The sequence below is a fragment of the Beta vulgaris genome, chromosome 7, assembly GCF_026745355.1.
Source record: "Beta vulgaris subsp. vulgaris cultivar EL10 chromosome 7, EL10.2, whole genome shotgun sequence".
Classification (NCBI taxonomy): domain Eukaryota; kingdom Viridiplantae; phylum Streptophyta; class Magnoliopsida; order Caryophyllales; family Amaranthaceae; genus Beta; species Beta vulgaris.
Window position 1 is genome coordinate 31,994,351 of NC_079208.1, and position 14,247 is coordinate 32,008,597.

Consider the following 14,247-nt stretch of genomic DNA (forward strand, 5'->3'; position numbering starts at 1 on the left):
GTAGGAGGGCTAGGTGGTGGAGGTGAAGGTGAGGGGGGTTGTGAAGGTGTGGCAATTGGAGGTGAAGGATGTGGTGTTGGGTGGTTAGCTAGACTGACAGGTGTAGGTGAGGGAGGTGGTGAATGGGTGGCAGTTGGTGGTGAGTTGTTAGGTGGAGATGTAGGTGGTGGTGATGGTTGGTTCTGTGACTGTGGGGGTTGTGAATCCCCAGGAAACCCTCATATACTCACACACAACCTCAGGTGCATCAGCATCCCTAACTGGGACCTCCATAGCCACTAGGAAACTCTTTAACTCCTCTGCTTCCCTTTCTTCCTCCTCCTGTTTTTTCAATCTTTCCTCCTCTTCAGCCTGTTTTTTCAATCTTTCCTCCTCTTCTTCCCTCTCCTTCCTTAACCTCTCCTCATAAAGTCTCCTCTGTTCTATTACCTCCCTCTCAGCTTGTTCCTTCAAAGCTAAGTATGACCTAAACACTACACTAGGTTTGTCTGTTTCCTCTACCCAAAGTTCAATGGTGTCACTACCCCAATACATATCCCACAACTTTATCAACTCAAGGTCAGATGCAAGCTCTGTTTTCCTATTTGTTCTAGGCCCTTTGAATAACAGCCTAAATGCTTTGGGTAAGAACACACTTTGCTTCTCAGATTCAGTTACTATATCCTCAAACAACCCAATCAAATGACACAAGTCAGTGTCACTAACCCTAACATCAAAGTCATTAGAACCATAATGCAACAACAACCACACAGCTACCATCCTAACACATGCACAAAAAACCGAACAACAAAAAAATTCAAATTTAAGCAAAATTCTTACTTTAGTGTATACCAAACAAACGCATAAACCCAAAAATCAACCCTAAACAAATTGCGAATAAATTTTAACTTACCTGAGTTCGAATTTTGTTCAAAATTTTGAATTTTGGCCACCGTAAAACTTCTGAAAATGCTTCCTCTAAGTTGCTCTTCAAAACAAATGTGTCCTCGAGTTCAGTTGTCGAAGAAATTCACTCGCGAAAATCGTTTTCACTGGGTTAATTCTAGGGTTTTTCCTTGATTTGTGATGAACAATGTTGAGGGAGAGAAGAAGATGAAGGGCCCTAAATCTTTGGTTGCATAAACTGCTAGAGCATTACGTGTCCAGCACTTGACAAACTGCCGCCAAAATACTTAATACTAAGTAAGGGTAATATTGTAAATAAAGGCTAACGGAGAAATAACGGACGTTAAAAAAGGGTATTTGGTGCACAAAATTCAAATGTCAGGGGTATATGGTGAATTGTTGAAACATTGAGGGTATACTGTGAATTTTTTGATTTGTTAGGGGTATTTGGTGAAAAAACCAAAAAATAAACGTATTGCTACGGTTTTGGCTAGGAACCGCAGCAATATGTTGAAATATTGTCGCTGTTAAAAATCGCAGCAATATATTCTTTACCTATTGCTACGCCCTTAATTGCTGCGCAGCCAGAACCGCCGAAATAAGCCACTTAATGACCGCAGCAATAAGCATTTATTCTACTAGTGTAAGAGTTCATGTTCCTTTAAAAGAAACAAGAACTAGACATTAGGAATGGAAGGGGAGTTGTGTTTCTCTATCACTTTTTTCTTCAACCACTTCTTGCAACATTTTCATCACCTCTCCATGATGTCCATCAACTTGCTCCTTCAAAGTGTTAATGGCTTGGGCCATTATCTTCATGTTCTTTTGTTGTTCTACCACCGTATCACTAAGGACTTTCATCAAACACATCATCTTATTTGTTTTAGAATCTAAAGTCCAGTGAAGGTGATAGTAGAATTTAATCATATGTTGAGTAGGGAGATACATTTCATTAACCCAACCAAAATCATCTAAAGAAACCTATTCCTTTGCCTTAGAACCAAAGTTAATATGTGGTTTAGGTGGAGGAACTGGGGTGTTTTCTTAGGATGGTCCCGCTGTTCCTTTGAGAGAAACAGAAGGTAGGTGGTGGTGTAAATGGAAGAAAGAAAAGGTGGTTGTGGTGGAAGGTCAGTGGATGTAGAGGAGAAAGGATTTGGTTTACTCATCTCAAGCTTCATCTGTTCAAAACTGGAAAGAATAGAGAAGGAGGAGGGAGAGATGGAAGCAATGGTAGTGAGGGTGACTGGTACTTTTGGTGAGGAGGGAGGAGTTGGTTTCTTAGGTGAGTGGGTAGGCACTTCCTCTTCATCAGATAGGACTAAAGGTGAGTCCTTATTTGAAGGAACGGGTGCACTCTTAGAGATAATTCTCAACTTAGACCTTTCTCTAACACGTTTAGGAATAGGAGAGGTAGGCTTTCTAGCAACTGTTTTTCTTCTCTTAGGTGGCTGTTCCTTTGGTTCAATAGGGGCAGGAGCTTGTTCCTCCAGTATCACTTCCACTGGTTCCTCTTCTACTGCCTTTGGCAGTTTTCTCTTTTGAGAGGAAGTGGAAGCAATCTTTCCTTGTGTGAGAATTCCTTCTCGGACAGAGAGGTCCAAGCCATACAAAGTCTTTTTATTTAAAATATTACCTTGTTTTATACCCAAGGTAGGCCAACCAGTAGTCTTAACTTTGAAGTGAGAAAGAAGAGAAGTAATCAAAGCACCATAGCCAACAACACAGTGATTCTCAGTACAGTCGGTGAGATGTTGGATAAAGAGAGAAGGGAAGTTAATTTGGATGTGATGGTCAAGGCAAAACATACAGCACGTATCTAAGAGGCCCACTTCATTCCTCTTTTCAGTTCGAGGAATGAGTGCTCTTCAAACAAGATTAAATAAAATTTTTTGGACTTGAGAGAGAAGATTGTGATTAACTTTGGTTTGGCTAGCAGTTCCCCCAAAGGATTCAACAATATCATTCGGGGAGAAATTGGGAAAGGTGACAATTCCTTTCCTCTTCAAAAAAAATCAGTTCCTTTTCAAGGAACTTCCCATATTTTTTGTAAAGTTTCTCAGTTAAATTTAATTTCCCCCCTAATTTCAGTAGTGCATACTCCATCAGTATTGATGAAGTTTGCACAAAATTCATCCATATCTAAAGAAACTAATGCAACTAATGCATTGTTATAAGCGATTTCAAACATGTGTTCCATACCCTTAACTCAGTGAATTTTACTTTCTTGGCCCATTCAAGATCTACACAAAATCCTAACACATACCTTGAATCACTTCGCTCCACTCCACTCTTTTCTTTGAGGAATAAGCAGTAGTTCCTTTGGAAGGAACAAGTGTAGCTTCTTCTTCCCCAAGTGTAACTAATTTCGGGGTTTCTTCTTCATCATCTTCCCCAATTAGTTTTCTTCTTCTCACGCTTCTTGGTGACTCTAATTTTTGCTCTTCCACCGCCATTGTTGTTTCTTGAAAATTTCCGGCTTGTAGGGTTTTGGATGGAGAAGAGGGGTTTCCCATTTGAGAGGTTTTGGGAGTTTTTACTTTTGGAAAAGGTGAATTGATAGAGGTTTTTGCCACTTAGTGAAACGAAATTGAGGTTTTATGTGGTGCAAAGAGGTGTAAAGGAGATGATCAATGGTGAAGTTGAAGTGTTTAAGGAACACGATTTCGGAAGGAAAGAACGAAAAAAGAAAGAAGGTGCATGTAACAGTAAATGAAGTGTTACATGCGTAAAAATTAAAAAGATAAAAAAAAAATGATAAATGAAAAAAAGGAAATCAAGACTGATTAAATCTGATTCCTATATTTATGGGATTTTTTCGAATTTTTGATTTTTATGGACTTTTTAATTTATGGAAAGAAATTAAATTCTAAGGAACATGTGCCATAGGATACAACTTATGCTAATTATCAACATTCTTCATATCATGCATCGATTGGAATAGGAATAATTACTTAAGTTTTATTAAACCTAGCTCAAGCCTTAATTTTTCATATCTATCTCTCTGTAGAGGCTTGGTGAGTATATCAGCAATTTGATTTTCAATTTGACAAAAGTCAAGTTTAATCAAACCCTTTTCCAAATTTTATTTTAGAAAGTGATGTCTAATAATATGTATATGCTTAACTCTTGAATGACGCGCTGGATCTTTTAAAATACTAATGACACTTGTATTATCATAATAAATAGTAACAAAATTAAAGATTATTCCACAGTCACAAAGTTGTTGTTTTATACAAAGCATTTGAGAGCAACATGCAGCAGTAGCTACATATTCTGCTTCAGCAGTGGATAAAGCAACTATGTTTTGTTTCTTGGTACTTCAAGAAACTAAACTATGACTAAGAAATTGAACCATACCTGATGTGCTTTTCCTATTTACAAGATATTCAGCAAATTTCGCATCCTCATATCCTCTTAACTCGAATGTATCAATTCTTGGATAGAAAAGTCTAAGATCATCTGTTCCTTTCATATATCTAAGAATTATCTTCACAACAATTAGATGAGACTCCTTGGAATTTTCTTGAAATCTACCAGACAAACCAACCCTAAAAAATATGTCTGAACGACTAGCAGTTAGATACAAAAGTGAACCAATCATGCCTCTATATATTTTTTTGATCAACACTTGTTCTATGGAATCTTCTAATCTACTTGAAGTTCCCATAGGAGTGTGATTTATCTTTGAATTATCAAGGCCATATTTCTTTAGCAATTCCTTTATGTATTTTTGTTGGTGAATGATTATTCCTTTTTTTAAGTTTGGTTAATTTGTAACCCAAGAAAGAAATTTAACTCACCCATCATACTCATCTCAAATTCATTACTCATAAGGTTTGGTAATTCATTGCATAATGATTCATTAGTTGCTCCAAAAATAATGTCATCAACATATATTTGAACAAGAAGTATGTCAGTTCATTTCAATTTTAGAAACAAATTAAGTTTTATCCACTTTGCCTCTTTTAATGTTGTTTTTTTAAAGTAACCTATATAATCTCTCATACCATGACCTAGGCGCTTGCTTTAGCCCATAAATTAAAGAGCCTTGTCAAGCTTGTAGACATGGTTTGGGAGATCATTGCTTTCAAATCTAGGGGGTTGTTCAACATATACATCTTCATTTAAATATCAATTAAAAAACACACATTTGACATCCATTTGATACAGTTTAAATCCCATATAAGCAGCAAATGCAATTAGTATTCTAATGGCCTCAAGTCTAGCAACATGAGAAAATGTTTCTTCATAGTCAATTCCTTCTTGTTGATTATAAACATTTACTACACATCTAGCTTTGTTCCTTAAAATTGGTCCATACTCATCTATTTTGTTTCTAAACACCCATTTTAAGCTAATCACTTTTTTGTTGTTTACAAGTGGGAACTAGATGTCATACCTTGTTTCTTTCGAACTCATTTAACTCAGCTTGCATAACAATGATCCAATCAGAATAAGTTAAAGCTTCTTCATGATTTTTTGGTTCCATCATTGATAGGAACGTATGAGATGCACGAAAATTCCTTAACTGAGATCTAGTTTGCGTACCTTTAGATATGTTACTTATTATGAGTTCCACTGTATGTGATTTTTGATGTCTCCAAGGTTTAGGTTGAAACCCCCTTATAGGAACATGTTGTTCTTCTTAAGTTTCATGAGAGGATGAGGAGCCTTGTTCATTTGTTCCTCTTTTAGCTATTGTTGAATTAGTTCCTTTAACATTTTCGTTCTTGGTCCGAACAATAACTACTCCATCATATTGAGGAACAAGAGCATCATTGTTATGAATGTTTTCATCTTCTTTGTTCTTTTTCATCTTTTATTCCTTCTTCCTTAATTGAATCTACATATTTCTCATTTGATCGAACCAAGCCTATCTGAAAGTCATCAACTTGTTTGCTTGGATTAAAATTGTCAGATTCATCAAAGATTAAATGGACACTTTCTTCAACGCACATAGTTCCTATATTATAAACTCTATAAAACTTACTATGTGATGAATATCCTAAGAATATTGCTTCATCACTCGCATTAAAATTTCCAAGATTCTCTTTTCCATTACCATGAACAAAACATTTACAACCAAATGTTCTGAAAAGTGTAATACTAGGTTTCTTTCCAAAATAAAACTCATAAGGAGTTTTGTTAATGATAGGTCTCATCATGGCTCGATTTATTATGTGACAAGCAACATTTACAGCCTCAACCCAAAAGTTTCTTGAAAGTTCACTAGCAATTAGCATTGTCCTAGCCATTTCCTCCAAAGTTCTAATTTTTCTTTTTACAACCCCATTTTCTTGTGGTGTCCTAGGGGCAGAGAAATTATGATCTAGGCCATGGTCTCAGTTTAAATCATCAAATTTATAATTTTCAAATTCTTTACCATGATCGGATCTAATATGCATAAATTTGTGACCACTCAAATTTTGAACTCTTTTAGCAAAGACAGGAACTCATCATAGGTCTCATCCGTACTAGAGAGAAAAATAACCCAAGTGTACCTAGAGTAGTCATCAACAATAACTAACACATACCTCTTTCCACTTCTACTTTGAATTCTCATAGGGCCACACAAATCCATATGGATTGATTCTAATGGCTTTGTGGTGCTCACAACAGTTTTAGATTTGAAAGAGGATCCAATATGCTTTCCTTTGGCACATGCATCACAAACTTGATCAATATGAAATTATATAGATGGTAATCCCAAAACAAGATCTTCTAATCGAAGTTTGTCAAGTAATGAAAAGCTAGCATGTCTTATATGTTTATTCCATAAGGGTGGATCATCTTCAATAATAGTAAGACGTCAAGTTATTTTTAGGAACAAGATTAAGATCCACAACATATGTGTTCCCTTTCCTTGTTCTTTCCAAGATGACATTCTTAGAGTTAATTTAATGAAGCAGCATTTTTCACTATTAAATTTAACAACGTTTCCCTTATCACAAAATTGGGAAATACATAAGAGATTATGTTTTAAACCTTTCACTAGAAACATATTATTAATGGAATGTGATGGTAACTTACCAACCTTACCCATGGCAATTATGTTCCCTTTCTTATTGTCACCAAAAGTCACACTTCCACCTTCATAGGTTGAGAGTGAGAGAAGTTTAGATTTGTCTCCAGTCATGTGCTTGGAACATCCACTATCAAGAAACCAAGTGTTGTTCCCCCTCACTCTAACCTATAAAAATCAACTAGTTGTTAGTTGTAGGAACCCCTTATATCACTAGCGGAAAAAACCTTATATGTCACTTTGTATCAGCTGCAGTTTTTGTAAAACCGCATCCGAAAATGAACCCAAAAATTGGTGGGAAATTTGGCAAAGATAATCGGATGCGGTCCAAAAAAAACCGCATCAAATTTAATATCGGATGGGGTTTTTTTGAACCTGATGCGGTTCAGTGGACCGCATCCGAAAATCAGTTTAATGAATCCCTTCCCTCCCACCAAATATCCCGCGTCCAAACACTTCCAAACACAAAATCCTTCGACCCTCAAACAAAACTCACCCAACTGCGACTGCCACTACCACTGCGACTTCCCACACCGGCGGCTTGTGAACCACCATCAACGCCAACGACTGCCCCAGCTTCGCACCTTAATATTGTGCACGATGAGGAGAAGCGCTTGGAAGATGAGGAAATGCGCAAGGTTAAAATCCTTGAGGAGTAAGGCGATAATGCTCCCCCCATTGACAACAACGCTCGGGAAGATTATCCAACTGTCTCATCGCTCAGTGTGCCACCTAAAAAAGCCAGGAAAGAATTGCAAGTTTCAACCAGAACTCCAAGGAGTGTTGCAATAATGAAGCGGAAAGGGAGGGGTGCGAATAAGGGTTTAAATGTCAAGGCCAAAATGACCCTCGAGTATGATGATTCGGGTCAACCTTGTGGTCAGTGGTGTGTAAAGTATGGGTAGTGTATTGGGTTTTGTATATGCAAACTCAAAATTTTGGTGAAATGGAAAGATGTACCCCGGGCAATGAAGAAATCATTATGGGAAGACAATTGTGTAAGTTAACATTTTGGTAATGATTTAGCAAAGCATGTTCCATGTACTTAATTTCGCATATTTAGAAACATGTTAGGACATATTATCTCTAATAACAACATATACAACTGTTATTTTCCTAGGAACACTACAAGAGGGTGGGGGGGGGGGGGTGAATTGTATGTGTAGAAATAAACGTAACTTTTTGCGGAAATTTAAACTTAAACAAATAAACAAGCTAGAGGAACACAAGGGATTTTTAGGAGGAAAAACTTCTTGGTCCCAACAAGAAGAAACAACCTTGACCACTAGGGATTTTAAACTCAACTCTTTTACTAATTAGGCCAAACAACTTTGTTATAACCTAATTCTATTCTCGAGCCACACCTTGAGTTCCTAAACTCAAGTTCCTGAGCCACTGTTCCCTTGACAGCAGTTCCTCTCAACTTCACTCGAAGTTTTCTCACTCTTACTAGCTTTACTCAAAGCTTCTCTCTTACAGAACTTCACTCAAAGTCCCCTTACCCCAAAAACCAAAATACAATTGATCGAAATAAGCTTAGTGGAATTAGAGTAAGTAAGCAAAGAACAAATGGCTATTATGAGAGAATGAAGGCACTGACACTTAATTAGTTAAACTCACTTAATTACTTAGTCAGACACAATTTGGAACTTACTTAGACTTCAATATTTATAGTGACAATAATATAGAACGTGGGAATTAAAATCGTGTACATGTTAAAAACCATTATCCCATGATATTCCTTCCCTCAAGGAACACGTTCCATAACACATCCCATGATCCCATGATCTCTGCTTGGACGTGGACATGTTTTAGTTACTGCTCCTAGAATATAGGAATTACTTGAGCATTATCCGAAAATCAGTTTTAATTTAAAATAGATTTAATATTAAAACTAAAATTAAATCTTTAAGAAAATATTATCTTTTAAATAAAATCCTTTAAAAACCGAATAATATTTTTCTTATCTTTTTCGAAAAACAAAATCTTTTCCTTAAAAAGATTTTCCATAAAAACAGATTTTCTCTTAGACTAAAAACGGTTATCTATTATTTAGGCAAGATTTACTCAACTTCCATTAGTGAACCGTTATAATGCTCGCTCCGAGCCTAAGTCTAGTTCCTTTTATTCATAAGTTCCTTTAACTGATTTGTTTAGTGCCAATTCGTCTGTTCCTTACAAAGGAAAAAACTATCATTCTCAAATAAAACTGCCAATGTTCCTTACCAACATTACTTGTTCCTTTACAATGGAACTAGAAAATAAAAACGCCTTGCTTTATTCTTCTTGCTCCAATGCTTCTCCAGTATCAACTAAAAGAGACATCTTCACTTAGTCTTCGAAATCATCTCTTGACTTCTTCCTTGACTAAGTATTCTCTTTGTTCCTTTCAATGATACCTTAAAAATAATACACTTAAATAACTCATTAGTTCACTACTTAGTTTGCATCTTTGTTCCTTTGTCATCATCAAAACTAGGGTTCAACAACAATCATTATAGGCAACTAAAAGCATTCATATACTTAGAAACCCATTTTGGGAACATGAAACCCATTTTGGGTAAGTAAAGGTCATTTCGGCCGATTTTGGCTTTTCATGTTCCATGTACTTTTTTTTTTGTATTTAGCAACATTTTAAGACATATGTAACTATAAATACAACATATATAACCATTAGAGTCAACAAAAATCACTTCACATGCTTAGAAACCCATTTTGCGTAAATGAAAGCCAAATCGGGCCGCTTTTTGCTTTTAATGTTCCATGTACTTAGTTTCGCGTATTTAGCAACATGTTAGAACATAATTAGCTCTAACAACAACATATACAACCATTATAGGCAACTAAAAGCATTCATATACTTAGAAACCCATTTTAGGAATATGAAACCCATTTTGGGTAAGTAAAGGTCATTTCGGCTACTATGTGTTGAGGTTCATGTTCGATATAGCCTCAAATTGCAAGGAAGTCGGGGATATTGACAAGGTATTATAAATGACAACCCATTTTCGCCTTTTTGGACCTATTTTGGCCTTTCAAGTTCAATTTACATATTTTTCCACATTTAGCCACATGTTAAGATATATATAGTACTAATAGCTACATATATAACCATTAGAGTCAAGAAGAACCATTTCTCATGCTTTGAAACCCAACTTGGGTAAATGAAGGTCATTTAGGGTCGATATTAGACTTTCATGTTCATTTTCCTTAAATTCTCAAATTTAGCCACATGTTAAGACATATATAGTACTAATAGCTACATATATAACCATTAGAGTCAAGAAAAACCATTTCTCATGCTTTGAAACTCAATTTGGGTAAATGAAGGTCATTTATGGATGATATTAGACTTTCATGTTCATTTTCCTAAAATTCTCACATTTAGCCATACTAATAGCTGCATATATAACCATTAGAGTCAAGAAAAACCATTTCTCATGCTTTGAAACCCAATTTGGGTCAATGAAGGTCATTTAGGGCCAATATTAGACTTTCATGTTCATTTTCCTTAAATTCTCACATTAGCCATATGTTAAGACATATATAGTACTAATAGCTACACATATAACCATTAAAGTCAAGAAAAATCATTTCTCATGCTTTTAAACCCAATTTGGGTAAATGAAGGTCATTTCGGGCCGATTTTGCTCATTTTCCTTAAATTCTCGCATTTAGTGACATGTTAGGACATATATAGTACTAATAACAACATATTTAACCATTAGAGTCAACTTAAATCATTTTTCATGCTTTGAAACCCAATTTGGGTAAGTGAAGGCCATTTCGGGCCGATTTTTGACTTCTTAGCTCAACTTTCATTAACCTCCCGCACTTAGTCTCATTATTGAATTCTTATGTGTGTTTCTTTATGATTGTTTTTATAAAGTGTTCATCAAGGGCAAGCCAAGGGAGGATTCTTTCACCATCTCCGAGATAAACGAGGTTCGGGATTTGCTAGCATGCTACCTTACCGACATTTGCATGTGAGGATGATGTCGCGGCTTTGAGCTTTTTTGTTAGGATTATGTTACTAGATACACTCACTTCATATGTTTATTTTTGATTTTAGTACTTATTTATAACTTCATTTGTAGTACATTATCAATATTATATATAATAATACCATTTTGAGTAATTTATACGACGCGTGCGTGAAATGTTTTCTAATTAAGGCAGGTTTAGATACAAGCTTTATATAAATATAAATATATATATATATATATATATATATATATATATATATTAAAAACCTGATGTGGTTCTGTAGAAAACTGCATCAGATTGTACCCACCAGAGGTCCAAAACTTTGGCGCCAAGACCATAATCTGATGCAGTTTACAGGGAAAACCGCATCAGATTTTAAGCTAATTTGATGCGGTTTTCCCCAAATCCGCATCAGATTATGCCTTTCTGATGTGGTTTTGGACCGCATCAGAATGTGTTACACACCTGCTGTGAGCCCACCTGATGCGGACAAAAACCACATCTAAAAGGCCAGTTTTGATTGCATCAGGTGGGGTTTTTTCCACTAGTGTTTTGTGGGTTCATGTTCTTGATTAGCATTTGTTTTAGCAACCCATTTCATGTTGCTTAATTTGTCATTCTTGCCAATCATTTCAGTTCTTAGTTGACCATAAGTTACGGAATGACCTATCCTTCCACAGTACATGCAAATTTTGTCACTAGGTAGATCAACATATTTCTTAGGCTTGTTCTCCTTCTTGTGGTTTTCAAAAACAAGACCTTCTTTTCTTTTAGTCTATGGTCTCTCAACCCACATAGGAACAACCATTACTTTGCCTCCTTCCTTGCAACAACAACTTCCTTCTTAAGATTACAAATTTGTTCCTTTAAAACATTTCTCTCTTTGTTCACATTTTCGATTTCTGATTTGTCACCTTCTAAAGGAGTCGATTTCTGATTTGTCACCTTCACATTTGTCACCTTCTGATTTGTCACCTTTGAGTGTGAAATTTCTAAATTGATTAGATAATTTTCATTCTTCACACTCTCATATAATTCCTTGATTTTTAAGTTCTTATCAAATAAATCAAAGAACATAGTTTCAACATTCGTTCTCATTTTCTTAAGCCATTCTATATGTTCTTTACAAACTTTAATAGCTTATTAAGTTTGTTCACGTTTTCCACGTTTATCTCTATATTCAAGAATTGCATCATAAAGAAGATCATATATTTCAGGCCTAGTTTTTTCCATCTAAGTCTGATTAAATTACATGTTAACTTACCTTAACATTTTCTTCATCTTTTATTTTCGTCAGTGTTTGCCATGAGGCAAAGATTCACAGTTTCTTCAATTTGTTGTTCCTCTTCCTCTTTGGTCTCTGAATCTCCCCAAGCTGCTATCATAGCCTTTCGAACGTTCGCTTTAGAGAAAGGTGCTTTAGTTTCCTTGTTCCTTTCAGCGAAGCGTTCCTTGTTCCTTTCTTTAGTTTTGTCATTTTTCCAAAGTGGACATTCCTTGATGAAGTGATATGTACTATCACATTTATGACAAGCAACTTTGTTAGAAAACTTTTTAGTTTTACCTTTGAAGTTCCCATTCTCCATGTTCCTATACATCTTTCGAAATTGTCAGACCATGAGTTATGCTTCCTCTTCTTCTGAGTCAGAGTCATCTGCATCATCTGGTTTGAGAGCAATGGACTTTGACTTAGAGCTTTCACCATACTAATTATCAAGGTGAAGCTCATGAGTTATAAGTGATCCAACAGGCTGTTCCAAGTTGAAGTTAGTGAAGTCGTTTGTTTCTTGTAAAGCAGTGACCTTATCCATCCATCTATCCTTAAGAAGACTCCTAAAAACTTTTCGAACATGTTCCTCTGATGAAATAAACTTACCAAGAGAGGCTAACTCATTAATAATGTTAGTAAAACGAGTAAACATCTCTTGTTTGCTTTCCTTAGCCTTCATGGAGAATATTTCATATTAATTCATTACTAAATCAATTTTAGATCTCTTGACTTCATTAGTTCCTTCATGGATTACTTCTAGTAAATCCCATATTTATTTTGTAGATTTGCATCCCATGATCCTATTGTGTTCATGGGGTCCAAGTCCACAATGCAACAGTTTAACAGCCATAACATTAACTTCTATTTTTTCAAAATCAGCTTTATCATATTCAGAAAAGGGTTTAGGAATTACCTCATTCTTGTCATTAGTAGTTATGACCTCAAAATCACCAACTTCATTAACTATCCATACATGGTAGTTTTCGGCCTTGATGAATATCTCCATTCTATTCTTCCAGTAGGAATAGAACTTCCGATTGAACATAGGAGGCATTTGCGTAGAGTAACCTTCCTCAAGTTTCTGAGTAGTGTTTATTGTTCCTTGGATCTTTTTCTCAATAGGGTTTCCAATTTTTCATGAGTTCCAAATGTGACACCAATTATTATTTCACTAGGAATAATACAAGAGGGAGGGGGGTGAATTGTATGTGTAGAAATAAAAGTAACTTTTTGCAGAATTTTAAACTTAAACTAAAAGAACACAAGAAATTATTATGAGGAAAAACTTTTTAGGCCCAACAAGAAGAAATAACCTCGACCATTAGGGATTTTAAACTCAAGTCTTTCACTAATTAGGCCAAACAACTTTGTTACAACCTAATTTTACTCACGGGCCACACCTTGAGTTCCTGGACAACTGTTCCTTTAACAGTTGTTCTTCTCAACTTCACTTGAAATTTTCTCACTTTGACTCGCTTCACCCAAAGCTTCTCTCTTACAGGACTTCACTCAAAGTCCCCTTACCCTAAAAACCAATATAACAATGATCAATAATAGTTTAGTGGAATAGAGTAAGAAGGTGAGGAACAAATGGCTTTTATGAGAGAATGAAGTCACTGACACTTTGTTTAGTTAAACTCAATAAATTACTTGGTCAGCCACAAATTGGATCTTAATTAGACACTAGTATTTATAGTGGTAGTAACTTAAAACGTGTGATTAAAACATGTGTTAGTGATACAACCATTATCATATGATGTTCCTTAAACCCATTATCTCCATGTTCAGTGTTAAACGTGGGAGATAAACATATTACTGCTCATTTAATTTTAGCAACCACTTAAAGCAATAATTCTAAAATATGATTTAGAAAAAAAGATATTTTAATTGATAAAACAAAAATAAAATCCTTTTACCAAAAATATTATCTTTAAAAATATTTTTCATAAAACCGAAAAGGATATTTATTTTCTTTATATAAATAAAATATTTTCCTTAAAGATATTTTCCTTAATATCAGATTTTTACTTAAATAAAACGGTTACCTAGAATCTAGGCATAAATTACTCAACAGACATAA

General features: G+C 35.3%; 1 long non-coding RNA gene across 1 annotated transcript; it reads right to left on the reverse strand.

Annotated features, from left to right (window-relative positions):
* Positions 1 to 8,153: 8,153 nt before the first annotated feature.
* On the reverse strand, positions 8,154 to 13,229 carry LOC130592222 (uncharacterized). The gene is made up of 2 exons (XR_008970477.1): positions 12,462 to 13,229; positions 8,154 to 9,309 (listed from the first exon to the last, which is right to left on the reverse strand). It is a non-coding gene; the product is annotated as an uncharacterized LOC130592222 (long non-coding RNA).
* Positions 13,230 to 14,247: the final 1,018 nt, after the last annotated feature.